This window comes from Macrobrachium rosenbergii, chromosome 52, assembly GCF_040412425.1.
Source record: "Macrobrachium rosenbergii isolate ZJJX-2024 chromosome 52, ASM4041242v1, whole genome shotgun sequence".
Lineage (NCBI taxonomy): Eukaryota > Metazoa > Arthropoda > Malacostraca > Decapoda > Palaemonidae > Macrobrachium > Macrobrachium rosenbergii.
The window spans coordinates 29,556,708-29,583,499 of NC_089792.1; the positions used below are offsets into that span (position 1 = coordinate 29,556,708).

A 26,792-nucleotide genomic window follows, 5' to 3' on the forward strand; every position below is an offset into this window, starting at 1 on the left:
TTACTTGAAAAGCCCAGAAGTCGGACATCCGAGCACACTTTTGTTCCTGATCAGAGGCATGGGACTGTTTCCTCTGCTCGACACTGCACGACCAGTAAAGTCCTAGGTGAGGCAAACTCCAGTCAGTTAGGAAGTCTACTCAGATCCTCCCACTAAGCAGTAAGTCTTCCTATGTAAAGACCGATGGTTTGTCTAAAATTCTAAAGAATAATCTTCCCTTACACTTACGAAAAAGGAGGTAATAGCGCTTGAAAGCTCCAGAATTTGTATGTTAATACTGTATTTGATACTTCAAAAATCTATAAAAGAAGTCCTTTGTGACTACAGTGGGAAGAGTGTATGATTAAACCATTTATGAATAATATGAATAATAATCCTCACATTTCTCCACTTGGTTCTGCTTCACCGCTCAACATTTATCAGCCATTCCCTGTGAACTCAAGCAGCTTTGCATCATCATCCTCAATCACCAGATTAAACCCAATAACTTTACAGTACAACTTCATGTCTTGACTGATGCTCTGAGCAAAGTTGTGGACACATGTAGATCATATTCTCCTGCAGGCACAAGTCAAAACACTGGACTTCAACAAGCATCAACGATGAAGCCAATTACTTCTCTCATAATGAAATTAATCTAATACTGTTTTCTGACTATCTTCTGATGGGTAACAATGAAATACAGGACCAAGCTGTTTTTTATGGTGTTAGCAGGGTGAACAACACTTCGTTATTATTACACCATGGCTTTTGAGATGACTATGAGAATTAGCTATTAGGAGGCATCTGTTCGGAATTTCATTCATCTGGAGGAGGTATCTCTTTGGAGGTTTATTCCATTTGGAGTTCTGATAAGTTAGGCAAACAAAACTATGTACCTATAGTCGACAGCTGTTGTCATCCATGTCTAAGAGTTGAACTTCAAGATTACACAAAACTTAAAGAATCCATTCAGTGCCTTGAACACTGAATGATAAATCAAAATGTCCTTTTGCACTGGAAAGCAACACAAGAGTTATACAGTCCTCAGCAACATTTGACACTGATGAAGTTTTCCTGGGTGATGAATGTCTTGTTATAAATCTTCCAGAAGAGAACTGTCCCATCCATGTTGAAGACTTAGCACTACAAAAACTCACAAGTTTGTTATTCAAGGGTCTCCAGGAACACAGTAAAAATCTGTTTGCTAGCATTTCCATCTTCTGTTGGTAAAGTGTACAACTCTATAAAAGCCTTCTTTCTAATATTGTCCCCTTTAATCTAGTCTTCACTTTAACCTTCAGAGAGGCAAACAAAGATAATGCCTTAATTATTACCAACTGGGTGAATATGAGCACACATTCTTATCCTGGACCCAGATGAATAAAAGAATCTCCATCTCCGTGATAATTGGACTTAGTCATCACGGTTTATCCTCTTTGGAGCCAAAATAGATTTGTCCCACGGGATATAACTTGCCTTTCACATATACAATAATTTTCTCCTACAAAAAATACCACCAGTATAAGAAGTTTCAAGTGACAGATTGATATGGGCATCATTCAGCAGGTATGTAAACATCAAAGCATGTAAAGTTTTTATGAACTCAAGAAAGGGTTCATGCTTAATTCTAACAATATTATTTATAAAACATTTATTTTTTTTATGTTAAGGGTTAAACATTTCTTTTCGTAATTTATGTCCTACTGTATATTCCTGTAGAAACAATACTTGCAAACATCACTATTAGGACTTTCAAGCAAACCAAATTGCTAAATTATAGTAATTACTGCACAAGATTATATTTTAAATACTTTATATAATTCCTGATGATTATTATAAAAAATGTATATCATTATATAGTGATTTAACAAACCAATGAGGTCATTTCAAGATCTTGCAGAACAGTATATCATTTATAATACTCAATTGTATTACAGGTCAATAGAAGTAATAAGGCGTCTGATGGACTGTGATGAAGACATCTGCAGGGGAATTTTCTGCAGCTTTATTTACTATGTTAGTAAAAGCCCCATGTTCTATTAAGAGTTGTACTGCTGCCAGCGCTCTTCTTCACATGCCAAATGCCTGTTCAAAGATGATAATTATACCACTTAAGATCTATGCCTTATTTTTTTCAAAATCGATATACCATTGTTTTTATTCAAAATTAATATTATACTAAGAATATCCATTTACAAAAATTACACTTACAAAGGAGTATTGCCTTGAGTCTTTGTAAATTCATGGAGCACATGTTGCACTGAAGTATGTGATTCATAGAGACACATTTTCTTTAGAAGCCTTGCGACGTGTAATGGTGCAGCACCATACTTGTCCTGTATATTTACATCAGCCCCATTCATTATCAAGATGGAGACTATCTGAAGCATTTGAGGTTCCAATGATTAGAAAACACCAAGGGTAAATGCATAATTTCTGAATAGATAATACAAGTGTCACTTATACATTATTTAAGGAAAATTTTATTGATAAATTTACCAATTTTAAACATTCTGTTGGTTCTAACTGGATTTATCTGAACAAATGAGTAAATACATTTCTTTGATGAAAAATCTTACTAGTTGAGAGTCAAATGAACCTTTATTGCACTTTGAATACAGTTACTCGGTCAGGTGATGAGAGGTGATTCACCACCATGGACTTGAAGATTTAGCTGGGGATTGGATTATAAGATTTAGATTTAAAAACCAAGCACTGCATTGAGGTAAAAGTCCAACCAGTCTAATTCAGATAATTTTAAAATTCATTTTAATAACTACATTCTTTTTTTATCTAAAATCGATTCAACATGGAAAATCCTTTTTCTTTTAAAAAATGATATTTTAATGATAAAAATAAAGTTTGTTCATACTTACCTGGCAGATATATATATAGTTGTATTTCTCCGAAAATCCGAGAATTTCAAATCGTGGCACCGAAAGTGTGGCCAGGGTGGTTAGTACTCATTCCCCGCTGGGAGGCGGGAATCGAACCATTCCATTTTCTATTCAGATTTTTTCTATGCCATCTGTCTCAAGAGGGGAGGTGGGAGGGCACTAAAGTATATATCTGTTAGGTAAGTATGAACAAACCTTATTTTATTATTAAAATATCATTTTGTTCATGAAACTTACCTGCAGATATATATATATAGCTGAATCCCAATCAGGAGGGTGGGAAGAGACAGAATAGGATTTAGAAACAAATAAATGTAGGCGATTGACGCCTTGGTTCCTTACCTGTTAGCATAGCTGACTTCTGAGGGTTATCTGTCACCCAAGCCTGCTTCTGCTTATCCAGAGTCTCCAGCAAGGTAGGGACCTATAAAGCTGAGAGATCCAGATGACCTGTCCACGGGGCGTGACCACAATAGGACTAGATCATGCGACCATACAGAGAGGAAAGGAGCAACGACCAACCACCTGACCCTATCTAAGGTAATAAACCTAGCATAGGCTAAAAATTGGGACGCCCATCTCAATGGCCACCCAACAACCAAAAATAAACAACAACAAGATTAAAAAAATACAACCTAACCCTAAAGGATAGGATGAGTATTGCCTTCTTTCCCAACATTGTGTCTGAAATGAAACGCATGGTCCCAGCGAAGAAGCAGTCTCAAATGTCGCTCTTCACATCCCGCAAGTAATGCGAAGCTTAACACTGAATTACTTCCCAGAAGGTAGCACCAAGAATATCATTCAGAGACATATTCTTTTGAAAGCCACCAAGTCGCGATGGCTCTAACTTCATGAGCTTTTATTTCTTGAAGTCTCATGTCCTTCTTGGCAGGAGGAATGAGCCTCTCGAATAGTACTTTCTTAAAAAGAATGCTAAGGCATTCTTGGACATGGGAAGATCAGGTCTCTCACCGAACACCACAGATTGTCCGATGAGCCTCTAGTCTCCCTTGGTCTTGGCTAAGTAGAACTTGAGAGCCCTGACAGGACACAGGACTCTTTCTGACTTTTTGTCCAAGAATCTCCGCCAAAACCTTGATCTCAAAAAGATTTGGGCAAGGGTTTGAAGGATTTTTCATTTTTGCTAAGAACAAAGGATTTAGGAGCAAACAGCATTAGGGACCCTAAAGCCAATATGTTTGCTAATTAGTTTGAACTTCACTAACCCTCTTAGCTGTCGCCAGAGAGGTTAGGAAGACAGCTTTCTCACAGTCATTTCTTGAGGGAAGCAGAAGACAGAGGTTCAAAAGTACTCAGACATAAGAAATTTCAGGACAACATCCAGATTCCAAGGAAGGTGTCCTGAGTTGAGGAATTTGACAGTTTCAAAGGATCTCAAGAGATCGTGAAGATCCTTGTTGTCGCATGTTCAGGCCTCCTGTGCCTAAAAACCGATAACATACTTCTATAACCTTTAATAGTAGAGACTGCCAGTTTATTCTTTCTGCCTGAGATAAAAAAGGAAGTCAGCTATTTGGGGCACAGAGGTCGTGGTCGAGAAACCTTTACTCTTGCACCATCTCCTAAAACATTGGCCCACTTGTACTGGTAGACCGAAATAGAAAGGGTCTCCTGGCATTGGCGATGGCCTTGCCACAGCCTCGGAAAACCTCTTGCTCTGGCCAATTTTGAGATAGTCTGAACGCAGTTAGACCAGAGGAGAGGTTTTTGTGGAACCTTAGAAATGGGGGCTGCTTGAGAAGGTCCACCTCAATGGGAGTGTCCTTTGAAAGTCCACTAGAAGGACAGGGTCTCTGGGAACCAATCCGCTGCTGGCCAGAAGGGGGCTATTAAAGTCATCCTTGTTCCTTCTGACATTAAATTTCCTGATCACTTCTCCCAGGATCTTGAAGGGAGGAAAGCGAAAGTTGTCGAGGGGCCTTTCCAGTCCCAGAGGAGAGTATCTACTGGCTAACGCTCCTGGTCTAGGACAGGAGCAACAGGGGGAAGCCTTTGCCCTGGACGTCGCAAAGAGGTCTCAACAGAGGACGTCCCCATAATTCTCCACAACCAAACATACCTCCTTGTGAAGAGTCCATTCGGTCGGCAGAAGCTGATTTTGCCGACTGAGAAGGTCTGCTCGATATTCTCCACCCCGCAATGAACCTTGTGAGAATAGTGATGACTCCTTCGAGCATGAGTCCAAAGCAGGATCTCTTTGCTAGATGAACAGGGAACGGTAGAGCGAAAATTTCTGCTTCTTGAGGTATCGCTAAGAGCTGTGGTATTGTCCGAATTGACTTGACAACTTGCTTGCAACTTGGGCTTCAAGAATTGAAGAGCCAGAAAGATAGCACCCAATTCTTTTGAGATTTATGTGCCAGGACACCTGTTCCTCTCCAGGTGCCTGATACCCTCCTCCCCCCTAGTGTTGCTCCCCATCCTTCCCTGACGCCGGAAAACAACACTAGGTCAGCCTGAAGATGAAGAGAAACCTTCTGCAAGCTTTCTTTGCGGGTCGAACCACCACTTCAGATGATCCTGATAAAAGGAGATATCGTCAAAATCTCTTCCAGATTCTCCTTTTCTCCACCTCCGCCAAAAAACTGGGAGTGGTCTGAGATGGATTCTCCCCCAGGGAAACAAACTTCAGCGCAGGAAAATGGTCCCCAGCAAACTCATCCATTCCCTCACCGAGCATGTTTCTTTCCAGTGGACGAAACTTTCCTACAAAAGCAGTTGCTGCTCGATGGAAAAGCCGTAAAAGCTACTGAATCCACTGAACTTCAGATAGACCATGGATCGCGCTGGATCAGATGGGACTTTTCTTGGTTCACAAGAGTCCTAGACTTCGCCACCCAGCTAAAGTCAGGTCCTCCAGACAATTCTCCCGAGAAGAGGCCCCGATGAGCCAATCGCTCAGGTAGAACGACACACCGAACACCCGCCAGGTGAAGCCACCTCGCAACGTTTTTCATGATCACCGTGAAGATCATGGGAGCTGTGCACAACCGAAAGCAGAGAGCTCTGAACTGGAAGACTCGTCCCCCAGCACAAATCTCAGGTACTTCCTTGATTGAGGATGAATGGGAACATGGAAGTACGCATCCTGTAAGTCCAGAGAGACCATCCAGTCCCCTGGTCTTAAAGCCCCTAGAACCGACTGGGGCGTTTCCATCTTGAATCTTCTCGAAATAAAGCGATTCAAGGACGCTTACATCTAGGACCGGTCTCCACTCTCCCGACTGTTTCGGGACTAAGAAAAGCCTGTTGTAGAACCCCGGAGAATCCAACTTCAGAACTTGTTCCACGGCTCTCTTCTCTAACAACTGCTCCAGGAGGTCCAAAAGAATCTGTTGCTTCTCTCGGTGGTAAGACGGCGACAGATCCCTGGGCGACGTGCAAAGGGGTGGAAACATGAGAAAGGGGATCTTGTAACCCTTCTCTATAACAGTTAGTGACCATGCGTCCGCCCCTTTCGTTCTCCAGGCTCCCGCAAAATAAAGAAGCCTGGCTCCTACAGGTGTCTGGAGGTGAAAGGAGTCACTTTTTTCCCCTAGGTTTAGAGGGGGCCGCTCCTCTGGTGAAACCTCTTCCTCGCGGAGACGATCTAGAGGAAGAAGTTCCTCCGCGAAAGGGCTTCTTCTTCCTGGAGGACAAAACTGAAGCAGAAGAAGAAGAAGGAGCTGGAGGACGTCTAGAAGAATGAGCCAACAGATCTTGCGTGGCCTTCTCCTTAAGACTTGCGGAAATGTCCCGAATCAAAGACTGGGGGAACAGATGGTTAGACAAAGGGGCGAACAATAACTCTGCCCTTTGCGAAGGAGAGACAGACTTAGCTGTGAAGTCGCAAAACAAGGCCCTCTTCTTTAAGAGGCCCGTACCAAAGTGAGACGCCAGTTCTTCAGAACCATCCCTAACTGCCTTGTCCATACAGTTAAGGACGCTAGAGAGCTCCCCCAGGGTAATTGAATCCGAGCTTCGAAGCTTAAGATCTAAGGCTCCCAAGCACCAGTCCAAAAAATTAAACACCTCCATGGTGCGGAAGAGACCTTTGAGATGATGGTCTGTCTCTGACAAGGTCCAAGAAACCTTAGCAGTAGGCAGATGAGACCTTCTGGAAGCGTCGACAAGACTGGTGAAATCCCCTTGAGAAGAGGAAGGAACTCTAGGGCTGAGATCTTCTCCCGTCTCATACCACATACCAGCCTTGCCTGAAAGCTTAGACGGAGGCACAGCGAAGAGGGTCTTCCATGGGACTCCTGCCTCATCCCACGCTGACTTTCTAGTGCCCTCTTGTCGCCAACCAAGCAAGCCATCTTCAAAAACCCCGGGCGCCCCTAGCTTGGAAGAAGCCACTGAGAAGGAGGAGAGAGAGGAGCCGAAGGTTTAAATCTTGTCTCTAACAAGTCTTAGCAAGCTGCCAAAACTGATAATCGGAAGAAGAGGAACAGACGCAGGGCTCGACGCCAGCAGGATCCTAACGCCAGAGTCCTCTCCCCGCCACAGCCGGGAGAAACCAGTCACCCAACACTTTAGGGGAACGAAGGCCTCGAGGTCCGATACATGAAGAAGAGATCTTCTTTCTCAGACGCAAAGAGAATGCTCCGTGAACGTCCTGAAGAGTGAACCGAAGGACGTCCTGAGGAGCGCCCTGGAGAGGTCCTGAAGAGCGCCGACACAGCGCCACGCCTTAAAACCGGGAAGAGCGCCCTGTCGAGCGTCCTGTACAGAGCGTCCTGATTTGGCGCCACCGGGCCGCCCGGGAAGAAGTCGCTAAGGCCATGCTGACGAGAGCGTCACGACGAGGAACAAGAGAGCTAACAGGGCGATCAAGGCGACGACACAGGCGAAGGAGACGACGAAAGCGGAGCAGGAGAAGGAGACTTCCTTGATCTTTTGACAGGCAAAGTCAAGTCCTTGCGACGACGAGCAGAGTCCTTCTCTGCAATAAGAGAAGACAACTGCCGCTGCATCTCCAACAAAATCTTCTTAGATGGAGAAGAATCATGTCTGGGAGGAGAGACAATCCTATGGGAAGACGATCGATGGGCGAGGGGACGCTTCTTCCTCACAGGAGCAAGAAAGGTTCTCTCCTTAGAGTGACTGGGACGTCCAAACATCTTCATCAGACGAAATCCCTAGTCCTCTTCTGCGGTGGAAAAGCTTCAAAATAACCTGGCGACGAAGAAGACTGACGAAGCGCCCTCTTGAACAGCTCCTCTTTGAGAGGACGAGAGTCCTCCATGAATTCCACCTTTGCGCAGGGGAGTGACGCCTGAGGATCGAAAAGCAGTCCTGAGAATGCGCGCCAAGCACGATCTCTGCAGCCTGGGAAGCGCACAACAGGACCTGCCGAAGGGACGCCAGATCGGTGGAAGCCCCGCAACCTTCTTTGCGGCTTTCGACATGCCTTCTCCCTGAGCCCTGGGAGTCTGACAGCGGTCCCAGGCCTAGAAGCATTATGGGGCTGATCTGACGCCTCCACAACACTGGGGAGTACTACACTTCACAGCACTTTGAGAGATGTCACTTGTTCTCGAGCGCACGGATAGAACTCATGATCTCGCCAGGCCGAACCCTCCACAGACACAACATCAGGGCCTGGAAGGCAAAAACCACAGGACAGGTGCAACATCCAACTGTAGGATTATCAGGAGAGGAATAACCTGACTCTGCACACACTCTGGAGGAAGACCTCCCAACCCTGTCACGCCTCCAACTTCGGTAACATTAATCATAAGGCCTACTTGCAGATCCGGATAAAGGTTCACCACCTTTACACTGATCATCTATAAGACAAACATGCCCCCAACACCTCAAAACAAAAACTGAGAGGGTCCACCTGCTTATAGCCCCACTACCTACAATCACTCATGCAACATATACAGAAATCCAGTGAACTAGAACCAGACATAGTTTAAAGAGAGGTCATAGCAAAAATCCACAACAGTCCAGAAAAGGTAAACAATCCACAATCCAAGAATCAAACAACTAAAAGTCAAGAGAATACTTATGTGGAACAAGTGTTAACTTAAACTAGAGGCAGGTACTATAACAGATGCAACAGTACTCAAGACAGAAAAATCTGAACAGAAATGGGAATGAGCCCCGATCCTTCCCAGCCGGAATGAGTGATTAACCACTTATGCCACTGCGTAAAGCCGCGTGAGTTTTGAAATTCTGTCGGATTTCGGAGAAATACAGCTATATATATATCTGGCAGGTAAGTGTCATGAACAAAATGCACTTTTTCTGTTGGACTTGGAAGTTGAGAATAATTGGAAGAGTGGAGTGGTAGGAGTAGTAGTAACGAAGGTTTGAGTGAGGCAGAGGAGAAAGAGGCCAAAACAGAGTTCCTGAGGGAGGTTCCCAGGATTGAGAAATTTTGCATCGGGAAGGGAAGAGACATATGTGAGTTTTCTGGTGAGTATGAGAACTATTGTAGGCAGAAGTATGAGGAGAATGATAGTGTGTGGATAAAGCAGGTGGGAGAGTTCTTGGAAGGGTGACTGAAGATGTGCTATAGAAGTATGTGTGAGGGGGAGCCCGGGTATGAGTCTGTGAAGGCTACAGTGATTAGGCAGGTGAAGAGAATGATGGGAAATGTTGTATACAAAAAGGATGGTAGGTTCAAGGAGGCGAAGATGAAAGCCAGAGAGGAAGTGGACCCATAGGTTAGAAGCTTTGGCCAGGAGGAAATATGGAGAGGAAGGAATTGAGTAAAACAAACACCTCATGGAGAAGTTCTTGGCCACCATTCCAGAGAAGATTAGGGTAATTTTGAAAGAGAAGATAAAAGATCTGGAAGTGGTGGTCGGGAAGAGCGAATTGGGAGGATGTTTTAGAATCCTAGAAGACCCATGAGTAGATGATGATGAACCAAATGAGATGTACGTTAGGTCTGAGTTGAATGAAGGATAATATAAAGAGCGCTGGAGCAAGGAGATAGGCATATAGGTTTCTGGAGGAGTGTAATATAGACTGGGTGGAAAGAGAACAAAGAAATGCAAGTGAAAGTGGGGAATAATGAAAAGGAGCTGCAGCACAAGCTGAGAGAGGTTTAGGAGTGGCAGTGTGAGTAGAGCGAATGTGAATGTGAGGGGAAGTCACATGGGAATGAGTAGCAGTGATAAGGCAGACTGCAGATGGGCCAATGGTGAGTGTTTCGGCTGTGGAAAGAGAGGACATATGTTGGGGAACTGTCTGCAAGTGAAAGAGTTGAAGTGTTTCGCTTGCGGAAAGGTGGGACATCGAGTGAGAGACTGCCAGAGTGGAAGGAGAGTAGGAATAAGAGGAAGTCACTGTGGAAACTGTGGAATGAATGAGAATTTTGCCAGGACATGTAAGAACCTTCGAGCAAGTGTGAAGGTTATGGAACGGGGGTCACATGAAGCTGAAGTCTTCTCACATAGGGCCTCAAACCCCAAACCCAGGGAAACCAACTGTGAAGGGGGTTTACCGTGGTGAGCCCTCTGGTATGGAAGGGATAGGTGTATGGTGTGTGGAAGATGGGGTTGTGATAAAGAGAATTCAAAGTGAGGCAGTATGTAAGGCCAGGTTTGTGGGAGGATTGGTAGGAGTCTGAGGAGGAGGACAGTGTTGCTGGAAAAGAGGAGAATGAGTTACAACAACAGAGGGGATGTTGAGATGAGCAGAAGTGTTTGATAGTGAGTAGCTACAGAGGCAAAATAGAGAGGAGGTCTAAAGAAGAAGGCCTTTTTGTTGAGTAAATGGATAAAGTTTGTTGAGAGATTTAGTTGAAGGATGGTGTAATTTTCTAAGAGAGAGGATGGGTGTGTTGATGTATGAGAGTGTTCTGTGTGAGTGAGCAGTATGATGCATGTTGTTAGTCCATGAGAGATATGGAGAAATTTCTAAATTAATCGAGTGTATGAAAGAGCAAAATGTTTTCCCCATATTTGAGGAAAATTTGTACGATGTGCGGTTACGCGTGAAGAATGTCAAAAGGGAAAAATACTGTATGCATAAGCAAACACCTGTTTTAGCGTTGATATGAAAAGAGTGACAATTGATTGCGCACGTCAACTGCAAGAGTTGAGATTTGCTGACATTACTGCATTTTGACTACTGCAGTATTATTACGCCAAGTTATGTATAGAAGATTGGCTAAGATAGGAAGACTGTTTTGATAAGCTGTGGTTGGGGCAGGAAATAAGTTAGATTAAGCACAAAGATGATAAATGACACTGGAGTAAATGCAAATAAATTAGGATAAGGTTCTATTTGAAGTCTTCAGACACTGTAATATTAAGGTTAATAAATTAGATAAAAAGAGTATTCTTCAACCTCTGAATCTGTTCCCATCATCCTGCACTAATTGTGTTAAAAAGCCTCTAAAACCTGACGTCAGAAGGTCCTCCCAAATACTCCCAATCTTCATACGAGGAGTCCAAGAACAGGAGAATTTCTGGAGGAGGATAATAAAGTGGCACTTCTATAGTCGAGTTTTTGTCAGCTAACCACCACAGTAGGTCCCTTCTCACCTCTGTAGACAATGGTGCCTGGAACAAAGGAGAGTCCCTTGCAGGGGACCAGAACTCTTTCAGTCTCCACTGGGGAGATCGAAAGTGGAGACGGCTGTGGGGAACGAGTTTTTCTAGTGAGGTTAGGAGCCATAAAACTACTTGCTATTGATGTGATGGCTTCTTTTCTGACAAAGGACCGCCACTTTTTCCTGAACTTCTCGATTTGCTGGTCTGATAGAAATATCCTCAACAACATCATGTCTATTACCACTCCCAGGTAAAGAATCTTTTGACTGGGGAGAAGATTCGACTTCTCCAAATTTATCAGGATGCCTAGGCCACGACAAAATTGAAGATAATCATCTCTGTCTTGGATTAGTTTTTCAGATTTACCAGGACCAACCAGTCGTCAAGATATATCAAGAGAAGAATTCCCTGAGAATGAGCCCAGGATGACACTGGGGTGAACACTCTTTTGAACACTTGAGGAGCTGTTGTTAGACAGAAGCATAGGACTTTGAATTGAAACACTAGCTCTCCTAGGCTGAAGTGGAGAAATTTTCGGGAAGAGAGATGGATCGGAGTTTGAAAGTAAGCATCTTCACATCTATCATGAGCATTAAGTCGTTGCTTTTGACAGCTGACAGGACCGTACGAAGAGTCTTTATCTTGAATCAGGTCTTCCTGATGAGCAGGTTCAGGGTTGAAAGGTCTATCACTGGTCTCCAATTGCCTGTTGCTTTGGGGACTAGGAAAACCTGACTGTAGAATCCTGGAGAGGGATAAATGGGATGCTTGGAGAGCGGGGGAGGGAAATTGAAGGGGAGTAGATATCCCACCCGTACAGAACATCTATTACCCAAGACTCTGCTCTGAAACTCACTAACCATGAGCCCTGTCGGCTCGCTAGGGCATCCCCCTGGTGGCAAACAAGTAGGAGGGGTGCCCACTTATCTCTTCTGGCTTCTCTTCCTAGTCTAGAAGAGTGGGGCTGAAAGTGCCATTGATGAGTAGTTTTCCTAGTAGTAGATTGAGAAGGCTGACCAGCTCTGGTAGTATTTGCTGCATTAGTGGTCTTCTTAGGAGAACACTGAGGTCTAGATCTCGATGAACTAGGGCAAGAAGGCCCAGCTGACTTTGACACTGCTTGATGAACTAGCCGGTCATTATTGTCTGCACTATGTCTATCAACTGCTAAGTCTAGTTGCTCTGTAGGGAAGTTAGAAGGGGTGTTCAAAATACCCCCGTTCCTCAAGCACAGTAAAGAATCCATGCTGATACATCTTGAAACCTTGGAGAGGGCTGCATCTATTCTTTTCAGCAATAGGTTAACCCAAATGTTAGCATTTAAATGAGCCAGGTAAGAAATAGCTTTACTGCCTGACTGTAAAAGTCAAATGAAAGGGGCAATGTCTTCTCAATCACCTAAAGCAGAGGAAAATATTTTTGCCACCACTGTAGACCATAAGTGTAACCAAGATACAGTCTGAAAAGCAGAAGAGGCAGTCAGCTCTAAGAGGCAGCAGCCTCCTGATGAGTGGGGAAAGGGCCTAGGGACAATCCAGGGCCTAAACGGACCAGATCTGGGTTGATTGGTCTTTGGTGTAGAGCCACACTAGGGGTTGTACATGTTGAGGAAGCAGAGGGGGTAGAAGTTTAAATGATCTACTAGACTAAAGCAGTTATCATGCCCGTTGACAAGAGAATTCACATGGCCTAAGACAGAATCAGCAAGATTCGAGTACAGTGACTCTATCAAGCCTTTAAATCCTTCTTAGGACCCAGTAAATTTTCTACACCCGTAGGGAAATCAGAAGAAGCTGTTACTGCTTCATGAGAAAGATTATTATACTCACGAATGAGTTCAATAACCCCAGCATATGTTGTAATAAATTTTTGGTTCTCGACATCTATCTCCTGGCTGCAGGGATCGACTCTATCTATTGGGTCAGATGAATGAAGAATATCCTTATTTACAACTTGGGCGCATGCCCTGGGTCCTAAAACTCTAGGGAGCTTGGACGCCTGATGATGATGAAGGTAATCTATCCTGAGGATCATCTCACTGCAAGACGAGACTGAATTTCTACTTCTGTGAGACAGATGTGTGTCAATATACGACCGTGCATCAATGATGTCACATCTGCGGCTGAGCAAGCTCAAACTATGATCCTGATTTCTCCTAGGAAATCGTGAACATGAGAGACATCAAGAGGACGAGTGAGACTGAACACCCGAGAGATTCAGATTATCTGCACGAATGTGCTGGTCTTCATGGGTGTGTGAAAGAAAACGGCCATGAGAGCAATGATCAGGGGCCCTCTTTGGAGAGTGTGAACAGAGAGGATTCTGAAACAACCAAGTCTATCAGCATGGACTTGCGAGCTAGAGAGAAACATATTGTCTCTCATCGGGGAATCCGAACAAGGAGATTGACAAGGAGGCAACGGCCGATGCTGAATACACGTACGCGTGCGAGTAGAATACCCCTCATGACCACTGTAGAGCTGTGGGACCCAGAAGGCAATGGCTGATCTTCAGAAGAGTTCTCCACATGGGATTTCTTAACAGGTTTTATCATCCTTCCTACAAACACAAACTACTGGATCGGGGGAAGACAACACTGCTGTAGATTTCCCTTGGCAGACCCTGCTTGGAGAGATCTATCGAGGGACAAGAATCAGCTGACATGACACATCGGCGGCATCAGAGACCCGCAGTGAGCAGGAGCAGGAGACCCACGCGATGTGGTCAGCAAGGTGACATGAAGAGAGAGAGATAATGAGGTCTTTTAGGCAAGGAGCATAGCAATGAAGTCTCTAACCTCCAATGACTAACGGGGGAAGACTGGACAGGAGAAGAAGACAACCTTGAAGACAAAGAAGAAGACGATGATGGATAAGGTGGAGATGGAGACCTGCGCAGTTTCTTCTCATCATAACACGTTTGTACTTCTCTCAGATAATAATGCCAACTCTGTCGACCACCGATTGAACAAGAGCATCAGAAGATGGCGAGTGCCAGGCACTGCTGAGCAGATGAGAAGACAGGGGCGTGTCATGTAGGGGAGTGAGGAGAGCTGAACTGAGAACTGTCATAATGGACGAGCTTGGGACGTGAGCAGGAGTCGTTGCAGACACCAACTGATAACGTTGGGCAGAGTATACTGATGACTGATGTGGCAATACAGGAACCGAAGCTCCAGGCACCACAAAGGAGACAGCAGCAGGGATGGTAACCATCACTGAGGTCGACACTGGAACGTGAGATGACAGGAAATGGGATAAAGGCCATCCAAGGTTGGTACTCCTGGTAGCCCTAGAGAAGCCAAGATGTCAGCCATCTTCTGGGCCTCCGATCCTGAAACAGTAGAACAAGATGGTGCTGCCTCCTCCCTTCCAGGCGGAAACCCCCTCCCCAAAGAGAGAGCAGGGGCAGCAAAGAGATGATATCTCCCAACCCCTCTCCTGAAACCTCCAAAGATGAAACTATGAAAGAATGGAAGGGAGTAAAATCTTCCAAGGAAGATGATGCAAATGGAGGAAGACTGGGCAAGGAAGAGGAACAAGGAGGAGTCTGAGAAGCAGCCACTGAATGAGGAGTAAACCCCTTCCAAGATGGCGCCTCCAACTTCCTCCTATGCTGCCTCTTCTTGGCAAAAATCCTCCACTGCTCAAGAGGCCAAGAACAACATTCAGAACAGGGATTAGTAATATTAAAAACATTAGATCTCCATCAGCTGCAAGTAGAATGTGAGTCAGTCTCAAAGGAAGCCAGAAAACGAAAGCAAGGGTAACCACCAACCCCAGGACATTTTCTCTGAGGCTTAGTACTGGGAGGCTGAGATGAGTTATGGGTTGCATAATCAAACACACAAATAAGCACTCATGCACAAACACACAGAATAGCACTAATTCACGACACAAAAGGCAAACTGAAGAAGGTAAATGGGCAAGAAAAACACCGGCTTTTGGAAGGAGGGGCAGTAGCACATCCTTCTAGCAAGGCGGTAAGGAAGAAACTAGATGTGTCACAGCACTCTTAGGTTAAGGGAGGGTTGGCTGGTGCCTCTCTCTCTCATCCGAATGGCTGAATCCCGTTGCCACCAATACCTTGTTCTACAATTTTATGTTTTTATTTTGGTTCCAACTGGTGCCAGAAGATTTATCCCACGTTAAGACCTAAAGTAGGTTTGTTCCATGTATGAACAAATGATTTTTTTTTTTATTTCCACAGTTCAATTACTTCAGCCAACCTCCAATGTATTTGAAGACTCGGTATACAGCACCAGAACTGATGTGCAAAATAAAGTTTGTTCATTATATGAGCAAATTAACATAAAAAACCAATGAAAACATTCCTACTTCATGATGGTCTTTAGATGCAGCATACTGAAGTGCACTGTGTCCACCTCATCATTCTGAGCATTTAAATGGGCACCACGGCCACGAGTAGTCTGACAACCTGTACATGTCCTGCAGATGATGCTATCAATAGAGGTGTCCAGCCAACCTGCAAATATTTATATTCATAAACCTGAGAAATCATTTATCATTTATAGTATATAGATACTGTTATAAACCTACACTAAGCCTTGAGCCAACTTTTGATACCATTCAGTGTATATAAGCCTATCTATGCAGTCAGCACTCCAACAAACACACCACAGAACAAAGAACATTTCCCTAGCTGGGCACACATCCACCAAATCCAATGCCACTAATGGTGGTAAGTCATTTCCCTGATGTCTGGACTTTCCACAAGCCTAGGGGTGGTGGGAGGTGGGGCCTCTGTAAGCTGATGGGTTTGTATTAAAAATATAAACTGTGTTGTTGTTGCTATACAAATTGCTGAGTAAACTGTACTGTACAGCATTACCTGGAGGAATTTTATTTTAAGGAAGCTCCTTTAAATATAGTTGTTCATAAGATCTAGTATAAGCCTTAGTTGGTAAGCATAAGATTGGCTGGAAATAATTCTTCATGTATAAGTATTCAGTATAATAATTAGCTGTATGATTGTGAGGGGTTGTATGTATATTTGTTTATAATGTGTGAGATGTTGTATGTGTATATTTGTATATAATGTAAATATCCAGCCCTATGACAGAGTGAGACTGCTCAGCAGGTCGATGCTCTAGAGAACATGCATATTTGCTGCTTTTCCCATGTGCCCCTGGGGAGGCATGATGGGAGGTCCACCCTGTTGTCTGAACTTCTGGTGAGGCCCCACACACACACACACAACAAATGGTAGCATATGCCCTCCTCCTGTCTCCTTGGAGACACAAGGGGAGGCAGACTGTTTTAAATAAAACCATTAGCACACCAACGGATCACAATTGGAAGGATCTTCTTATCTAAGTAAATGCAGTAGGGCAGAAGTAACCCTACCCTGCCAGGGGCTGAACAATCACATGCTGAAGACAAATATTCCCTGCCCCCCCACTAAGAAGGGAAACTCATGCATGAAATCTTACAAGACGTCCCACAAGGGGCCTTAAACTTCTTCTTTTCTCCTACATGGAGGAACAAAAGCCAAGGAGGAGGAAGATGAGCTTGCCTATGACAAGGAAGTGCTCTTCTTCCCTTTCCTCTCGCATCTCAGTGATCTTTAATAGCAAAGGGACGGTCCAAACAAGAACCAAAGACATTGAAGCAACCAGAGGATCTGCTACAGAAAGTACTACCATGCAAGGAAGTTACCCCTCCTTTGTGACAGCAGAAGCAGCTGCAAGTACACCAGGAGGAGCAGGTGAGGGAGCGAGCTCCTTCTCAGCCAGGTTGTTTAGGAATGCTGCAAAAGATGGCATACCAAGAATATTCAAGAGTCCAAACCCTCTGCAAATACTCCAAGGAAGATGTCCTCTTTGTACCTGGAACGTAAGAATCAAATAAGAGGGCGAGGCTACTGTTGGGGATGAGGCCTGATTAGGGAGCACCAGGCCCAATAGTAGCATAATCCACCAAAGAGTGGGTGTGGCTGTACTCCTCCACCACTCAAGTATTAACCTCCCAAGGAGGGAAACATCTCATCCGAAACAGGTGAATAGGAACTGAAGAGGAGCAAGGAAGGATCCTGAAGGATTCAGCAGTGTTATGGGGGCATTTCCCCGATAAGGCTGGTGAATGCTTCTTGCCCTTCTTCCTTTCTCCTACCAAACTTCTCCAACTGAGAAGAAGCCCAACACACTCCATGCAGGGAGAAGCATGAGTACAAGCTTTCCCCTCAGAAAAAAACAGTACCCGTTGGAGTCAACAGTTACAGGAAACGTGAAGAACCCACAAAGGCAGCCATGACTTCGCAATGGGGTTGTTTATGTTTTTCCTCCATCATCAAGGAAAAAACAAAGTTAAGCAAAAAATTAACAAAATAGTAATAAATAATCTAGCTATTCATCAAGCATTCAATGGCAGAAGGAAGAGAGAGAGCGCAGAGTGTGTTTCACTCTTCAAAGCTGCTGAAGTAGCAGTTTAAAAACCTAAAATCATCTTGTGTTGTGGATGCTCCTATATAAAAAGCAGTGGTTTGTATTTCCATAGCATTTGTATTTTTCCTAGGTATACAAACCGTAGCCTTTTATGTGGGAATATTTTCAGCACAAGCTGGAAATGGTCATTGAAGCTTAGCAACTAAGTGGTTAATTGGTGGTAGCTAGGTGAGTGGGAGGCATTCTAGCCAACCTAACATAAACCAGCACTTTCTTTTGGCATCAGAACTAAGTTGGGTGGTTGTGGCACTGGATAGTATGGCTAAGGAAAAACACAAATTACTTGAAAAATTTGGTATCTTTTGTATGGCACTACAAAACCACTGCCTTTTTATGTGGGAGACTTACTCCTCTGGAAGGATGATAGCCTCACTACTGACTGGCAAGTTGAGTGATATATTCCTGATCATGATAAAAGACATGGACCGATACTAACTACTTTCTATACAATATGCAAGACTCATGAGTCTCTCAGCCAGACTGAGATGTTTGTACTTTCACTCTACAAAAAGTTTGGAGAACCAAGTGTTGCCCTAAAGATAGGGCAACACAGTCTTACGGAAGCTATTATCTGGTTCAGTCATAAACTGATGGGTTCAAATGATAGCTTTACCTCTGAATCTCTAAGATAGGATGCTTGATTGTAACATTTACCCACACCATGGGCCATCCAGCATGTAATTGGCCTAACTACTATCTTGAAGAGGAAAGAAGGAAGAGAGCGAGCCAGTCACTCTATCATTCAATCCCAGCCTTATGCCATTCTAGTACTTTTGATGAAATGCTTTTTTGTCAGCGTAAGATAGTTGAGATGCTTTTTTCTCAGAGAGGTGTTTGCAGTGCCACTCAGATAATGACTTGTGGGCATTATCCCTGAGATAATGAGGGCAGGTGTCTGGCATCTCAATATAAGCAAAACTTAAAAGTTTTTCTGAACAGCTAGGGTCAAGCCAAAATCTCTGGCTTCATGACATCTCGCCAGAACTGGACGACTATCCTTGTAGGAAGAATGTAACTCCATCTGATTACAAAATATAAAAAAAGGCAGGTGTAAATTCCTGGACAATTTCTAATACTTGCTGGTACCACAAAAATTCCAAAATTCTGGGCCTAAAAGGTTGAGTTTTCATTAGACAATGCTGAAGGTTCACACTGGCACAAAATCATCTCATCTTTGTCCCAATAAAAAAGTTTTGAGAGAATGGATCATAAAATCTTTAATTTCTTGTCCGAAACTGACAGATTTGGAGCTTTTTGCCACAAACTCAAGAAACAACAGGAACGAGAGGGATCCCCACCCTCTGCTTGGTAGACATAGTACGAATGGTCATACAACAACATACAACTCACAACTTGCTAAAACAAGGGTGAGGCTAGCAGAATGAATCTTGGAGGACAGGTCTCACTCCAAGGCCCTTCCCAAGGGCTCCATGGCACCAGTTTGGCTGTCAAGGACAAGAATCACATCCCAGAGGTTGAAGACCTAGATCAAGGAGGAGGAATAGGCTTCCACCACAGGGACTGAGGTGGAGCTTATGTCGATGAAGGTGGATGAGTATGTCCCAACCACGAAAAGTAGCACCAGCCAAAGAGAGAACCCACCAATGACAATAGTCGGAGTAGAGACTCGACTTCCTTGGCACACATAGTCGAAGATACCTCAAAACAAGCAGCTAACAGAGGGGAATTGCTGGGGATCTCAACCAGAAGAACTAGCTGGCTGGGATACCACTCAGCATAGGGCCATTGAGAACTGCCAAAGTTATCCAAGATCTGCAGTGACAAACACTTGGTTGAAAACTCAGTGAATTGACTGACAATAAGAAAAGGCTAAGGTGTCCAGATTGTCCAAGAAATGTTGAAAAGGAGTCCTCAAAGGAAACCAAAGGGTCTAGAGCGATAGCAGAACATCATGAGGCTCTTGGTTAACCATGTGGCAAATAGTGATCACTGGAGGATCCCTGAACTCTAAAAGCTATTTCCCACAGAAGAAAGTAGAGACCAATCTGTTCTGACTAAGTACCCGGCAGTTGAGTTGGTCTACAAAACGTTTGTTCTAGTTGGAATGTCCTTGCTGACCACTCACTGGAAAAGCAAACTACCCATTTATGCACCTGAATCACCAACTGACAGAAATGACACTGCTGTCATGTTGTCGTTCATCAGTGCTATGGAACAACCATCACATGATCTTGGAATGTTGCAGCTACCAAATTTCTAAGATGTTAATATACAGATGAAGGTGGTTCTCTTCTGACACCTGAAGCCAAGCAAAAGAGATCCCCAGGTGTGCCCACCCCTTGATGCATTCAAGAACAGATTTCTATCAGCCAGCCACCAGCAAGGTTTCCCTTGCTCTTGGTTCAAGAACATGCAATGAAAGGAGAGATGCTTGTGGTCAACTAACACTGACTTAGTTGCCAATGAAACAAATGTTGGTGGTGGTGCAAGAGAGGCAAAAGCTTCTATTCAAGGGCGACTATCAAGCCACACTGGTTAAAACCTATTGTGACAGGAACTGAGCTGTTACTTCTCTCTGAACTTCCTGAAGTGAAAGTCTTGCAAACAACTCCCTACTGCTGTGTCAGATCAGCATACCATCTTCTGCCATGAGATTCAACTTCCCAAACTATCATGAACCCCAGGTCGTGACCAAACATGTGAAATGATCTCTGTTCTGGAGCAACTGAGCCTCTCAAGATGCCATAATCAGCCAGCACAAGTAGGCCCACTGACAAGGTGAGCATTTACATGAACACCTGAGAGGTTACTGCCAGTCCAAAGCATGGGGGGCTTTCAACTGGCTGACAGTCCTTTCACAAACAAAATAAGAGGTACTTCTGGAGGACTGACTAGTGTGAAGATGCCCTCTCTGACAGCATCCAACATGAAATAAATTTTTACCATCTTGAAAAGAGTCTGCAGCACAAAACTCTTTTGACAGAGAGAGGTCTAATGACTGATATCCAACCACCAGCTGACTTATCACTACAAAAACCAATGATCAAAGGCCAAAAGACAGGTTATTACAACTTCTGGTGCATTCTTTTCTAGCATTGCCTCACCTATGCAAACAATAAATTCATAATCTCGGGTACTTAGGTATATAGGATACATCATGAAGCCAAGTTGGTAATTGTAATTCAGTGTGTTTCTTGGTAATTGTAATTCAGTGTGTTTCTAAGTCTATAACAAAATCCATTAGGACATATAGCCTCTAGATATCATTTGGATAACCTAGTTTCTGTTAAAGTGACTAACTCAATAACAATCTTTTCCTTAACTAATTGCAGTACTCAGCACTTAAAAAAGCAAAGCTCTAATACATAAAAAACTTGACAACTTACATCATCTGCTTTATCAAGTGGAGCCCATGTTCTACTAAAAACTAGCTAATTCTTCGTGGCCTCCACTTGCAGCCCAATGTAATACCTGACGTCCACTCTGAAAAAGTAAGATAACTCATGTATAGTACATATTTATCTATGCAGTGCATATACAAAAAATATTTTTAACCTTATAACAAACACTTTAAACAATTTTCATTTCAAATTTACTAACCTACTGTTTTATAAGTACTGTACTATCAATCTAAGTGGAGACAACAAACTCTGATCTCAGCAAAAAGAAGAAAAACACTATTTTATATAAGTAACCTGCCAAGTAATTACATTGCTATAGTTTCTAACTCGCATGGCAGCTTAAATTCAAAATTCGCAATAGCGCTTCAATTGTTTAGTGTAGATGACTAGTCCCGCCCACTAACAGGAATACCAGGAACAACTTAGCAGACAGCATCATTCTGTGTCTGCCGTGCCCGATGTAAACATCGGGTGTTTGAAGCAGCTTTGTTCATTATTTTCTGGTTGTATAACCAGATTTCGGTGAAGTATTATCGCTGATTTCAAGTAGCTGTCAAGCTTATAACTTTCAGGATCAGTTTTTTATTTTGTTATTATTGAGATCTCATTCAAGTTCGTCCTATTTTCGCTACTGTAGTGAAGTTGCAATCAAGATTAAACATCATCTTTTCACACTTTTTTCCTTTCAGAAAACTGAAAAAGTATAAGGTCAGGAGTGTAGTAAGGAGAGATTTTGTACTTAATGTTTTGGTGGATGAGCTTTAGGAGAGGAGGTTTTCTTGAAAGCTGAGAATCGTACTCCAAGCTCCCAGCACCAGCTCCCAAGCTCCCAAGCTCCCAGCTCACCTGGCGCTAGCCACAGCCTGGCACCAGTTTGCACCCAGCTCCCTCTCATGCACCCGGCCAGCACCGAATGCCTGGCGCCAACTCTCCCCTACATCCATTTTTCTCTCCTGCTACTAGCCCTCCTACTTTTTACCCACTTGCTCCAGTGCCTGGCTCCCTCGCTTCCTTCCCATGCCATTACCAGTCTTGTGTCTAGGTTAACAGAAAATTAACCTTGTAACACTGAAGTGTTGTAAAGTGGAGGAGGTGATTATCTGGCCCGCTGGTTCTCCTAGACCTAAGTCAATGTCAGACTCCCCAAACCTGGGAGGAAGCATACTGAAAGTCCAATGGAGGTTGGTGAGAAGTCCCCATGCAGTTCCTCCTTGGTCAAACCTGTTGCATATTCTAGATTTGACAACCAGCCACTGAAAAGGCATCTGATGGATGTAGTGGAGGAGGTGGTTATTCAGCCGTTGGATCTCCAGACCTAAAGTCCCTGCCATACTCCCCTAAACCCAGGAGACATACTGGCGGTCCAAGGGAGTCTGAGGGGCTTTGCCCCCCAGTTGTTGCCCCCTCAGTTGAACCTGTAATATATTCCCAGGTATCGGCAGACAGCCACCGGAAAGGCGTCTTAATGGATGTGTAGTGTTAGAAAGCCAATGGAAAGGTGTCTTGAGGGATGTGTAGTGTTATCATCACTTGTCAATTGACATCTTCCTGGGTGCCTGGTGCCATCCTACTTGTGTCCGGTGCCAGTTCCTGTTCTCTCGGTGCCTATTCCTGAACGCCTGACACCAGTTCCTGGGTGCTCCAGCACTCTTTTTAGTATCTGGCACCAACCAGAGCTTTCATCACCCGCTCTCATCCCGGTAGCCAGATAACTAGTGTCTGGCACCAGTTCCTCTTCATTACTCGGTGCCTGTCTTTGCTAAGAACACACTGTTGTTCTTTCTTGAGTGCCAGTCTCCAATTGAATGCCTGGCTCCAACTTTCAAGTGGCCAACGCCAGTTCCCAATCACCAGGTGCCAACTATTCAGTATCACTCCCGCCTCGGTGCGCCATACAGACTGCTCACAAGCGTTTTGGCTCTCTTCAGTCTGTTCCAACTTTGACTAGACTTCAACACAAGCGGACGTTCTTCCATTTTTAGCGACAATTAGTGTCTCGGATTCCTGTTCTTTGCAGACAGGGACTTTTGTATCCCGAATTTAAGAGCTTGTTGAAGAAAGCTCCACCTCTGGCATATTCTTCATCCTCAAAGAAGTCTCTCAGCGAGTGGGAGTTTGACTTTTGTTGAAAAGGGAGCAAGACAAGTGTCTTTGGACTTTCCTTCCTCTGGTGCTTCGAAGGAACTAGACCTCCTTGTTGAAGAACTTGTCAAGATTTTTGAAGTACAATATTTTTTTTTGACTGGCAGCAGGAGCACGGGCTGAAGACAGAGAGGACTCCCAAGTGTATACTGAGAGACACGCCTCGGATTGTCTCTTAGTCCTGTCCTGTCTTAGGACAGGACAGTTGAGATGGTTTTAGAGGTTTCAGCTCTTTTCTTTGGAATCTTGAGAAGGGAGAGATCTGGTCCTCCTTTACTATACTGTGAGAGCCTCACAGTCACAACCAGCCCTGTTATTTTCGCCTACAGACCTACATCACCTCTTCATCAGAACACAGCCTCCATCGCACGAGTCAGTTTTTTGGATGTCGGTCTCAACTCTCGGAATTTTCGGGCTTTCCGTCTGCGAAGAGAATCACAGCTAATTTCTAGCCCCCTTTTTATTCTTACTCGGAACATTAGTGGATGAGTCTACTGGGGATTCTATCGTCCACTGAGACGTTAGTCAAGTTAGAAAGGCTTCATGTGAAAGTTTTGAAATTCTTCCTCTAGTTTTCATCCAGTTCCGAGTTTTCCAGTGCAGACAGTAAGCATCGTAAGGTTTTTGGTTCTTCAGAGCCGCTGAAGATACACACAGACGATGGATGCCATTCTCTGCTTCCTGTCAAGTGGTAAGGAGGCTAGTTTCATCTCACAGCCTTCCTGCAGTTTTCATGGCAGAATCATCCATATACAAGTTACTTTTAATTCTTGATAGGTAGATTATTACTCATATCATTTTTTGTTAAAACATGTGCCACTATGACACTTTCATGTGGAACACCATTTCAAATGGAAATGTACTTTGTAATACATCAACAATTCTCACTTGAAAAGTGCGATTTGTCAGAAAGTTTTGAATAAACTAAGTAAATGTCCACAGATCCTGTTTTTGTGTAATGTTTTTAATATTGCATATCTCCATGTACTGTAGTATCATATGCCTTTTCAATGTCAAAAAAGACGGCTATAGTAATTTGTTTTCATTCAAATCCTCTTTGTATGTGGCCTTCCAAGTTAGACAGAGAATCCAGTGTAGATCTGTTACATTGCAACCCAAATTGAGTGGAAGTCAAAATTTTATTTTCTCGAATGTGCCTTGTTAGTCGGGTATTTACCATTTTCTCTAGTGATTTGCATAAACAACTTGTTTAAGAAATTGGTCTGTAATTGTTTACATTACTGGGGTCTTTTCGAGGTCTGGGGATAGGAATAATTATAGCTTCGAGCCATTCATCATGAAATAAATTTCGAAGTCATAAGTGGTTATAAAACTCTAATAAGTATGTCTTTGCCAAAGGGGGAGCAGGAGCAACCCAGGCAGCGGAGACGCCAACAATCAGACCAGCAGCGACGGTGCAGGCAGAGCAGCGTGAGCCAGGGAAGCCAAGTCGAGACTTGGGTGGTCGGCATGGGTGGAGCAGGAGCAGGAGCCAGGGTGAGCCAGGAGCCAGGACTGGAGCAGGAACCATGATGTAGGACACAGATGAGGTTACCATACTGGAGGAGCCTGGCAGGGATAATGGGGCCAGGAAGCCAGGTGGCAGGCGCGGCTGATACCTAGGTACCCAGGTGCAAGGCAACAGTCACTGGCAATTTAGCAAAGGAAGTCATGGTGACTGTGGACGTGGTGGCAGTAGCCGCGGCGTGGGTGACCACTGGAGTGCCAGATAGATGGGAAAGCAGGCCCTCCAATGACAGGACACCAGGTAGACCCAGGTGATGCCAGGTAGATGTAAGGTCTGTAGTCAGCCCACCGAGAGAAGTCTCTACTGCCAAACCTGAAAATAAAGTCGGGTCAAAGGAGAGAGTCTCTACTCGCTCAGGGGAAAAGATCCCTCCAAAGCGAGGAGAGGCCCCCGAGAGGATGTCCTGATCGCCCGCTCCCCTGCAGCCTTCCACACCCGATGAAGCGAGTGAAGAAGACGAGGGGGAGTCCTCATCCGAAGGAGATGCAGCAAGAAGGGGAACCCTGATGGGAGGGAGAAACGACCCCGATGGGTCAGCCACCAAGGGGGTCAACGGAGGCGTATAACCCTCACATGATGCCTTGGTGGACTTCCTTCAGTGCTGTCTCCTCCTCTCAAACTTCACCTATTGCTCAGCAGACCAGGAACAACACTCCGAACAAGATGAAGTACGTGAAGAACACACATGCCCCCCGCAAGAGGAGCAAAGGGTATGTGGATCCATGTCAATATTAGACAGGGCACACACGCTCGAGGAGGGAGGGCTTAAGAGGATTATCAAAGGATTTCATACTAGCAAACAACAAGAAGATCCTACCGGGGAAATCAGCTCGACGGAAGTCAGGGCAGAGAGCGAAGAAATATATCCAAGCCCGATGACAGCCAGAAGTAAATGGGAATATTTACATCTGGACAGGCGGGACTCCTGTTTCCCAGACAGTATCTAACCGCCTAACCACCTTGTCTGAAAGTTCAATGGCCATTTCCAGCTTCGCTGAAAGCAATTCCTAATGTAAATGACTGAAGGTTTATAGGCCTACATTGTGTCGAAACAAACTCAATTTTCAAGGTAATAAGCCATGCAGAGTTTTACTATAGTACTACCCTGTTTTGCAGAAGGCCAGGGAAACGTAAAACGAGTGGTTTGTACTAAAAATAGCTTTTAGCCTAGACCAGGCTAATGCAAACTTCCTACTCAGGTATGTACAGACCAAAGAAAAGTTAAAACCAGGATAAACGGGAATGGGCCATATGGTTCGTGCTCTTGGCGATAAACCTAGTTAAGTATCTCATAATATTACTCAAGTTCTACAAAGGCCTACATACTCAACGACAGGTTTAAAAATAAGCTAACACAGCCTAAACCTCTTATGAAGTTACGCCTAGAATATTTGTAAGGCTACTTACGTCATCTTTGGTGGTAAGAAGGCGATTATTACTCAGTATTCTTGTTTTGACTTCTTCATACTTCCCCAAACGACAAGCCTCATGGATATTGAACGTATTATCGTCATTTACCAAGTGCATTTCGAGAGGTCGACTAAATAACTTCTCCACAAGTCAGTAACAGTATGATAATGACACTTGAAGTTTACAGCAGCGATAGTAGTAGTAGTAGGTGTGATCTGCCCTAAAACAGCTCCCTTGCTCTTTCTATCCATCCTTTGTTTAATTAAGTTTATTGTCTCGGTAATAATAATATCTTAATTTCTTCTTTCGATTGATCTGCAAAATAGAAGAATGTTGGCTATCAATTCCTCTTTATTTTCTTGGTATGGCGTCTGCACGAATCTATATTCATTTTTAATGTCATTAAATGCTGGGCAATTGAGTAAGAAAAAATGTTTCAAGTTTTCTGTTATTTCTTCACAGCACAAACATTTTCAACATATCTTCCTT

The 26,792-nt window shown here is 44.0% G+C and overlaps 1 long non-coding RNA gene across 1 annotated transcript; it reads right to left on the bottom strand.

Annotated features, from left to right (window-relative positions):
* Positions 1–263: 263 nt before the first annotated feature.
* On the bottom strand, positions 264–26,475 carry LOC136833919 (uncharacterized). Its single transcript, XR_010851626.1, has 5 exons — positions 26,301–26,475; positions 21,209–21,305; positions 15,736–15,883; positions 2,194–2,363; positions 264–2,067 (listed from the first exon to the last, which is right to left on the bottom strand). It is a non-coding gene; the product is annotated as an uncharacterized lncRNA (long non-coding RNA).
* Positions 26,476–26,792: the final 317 nt, after the last annotated feature.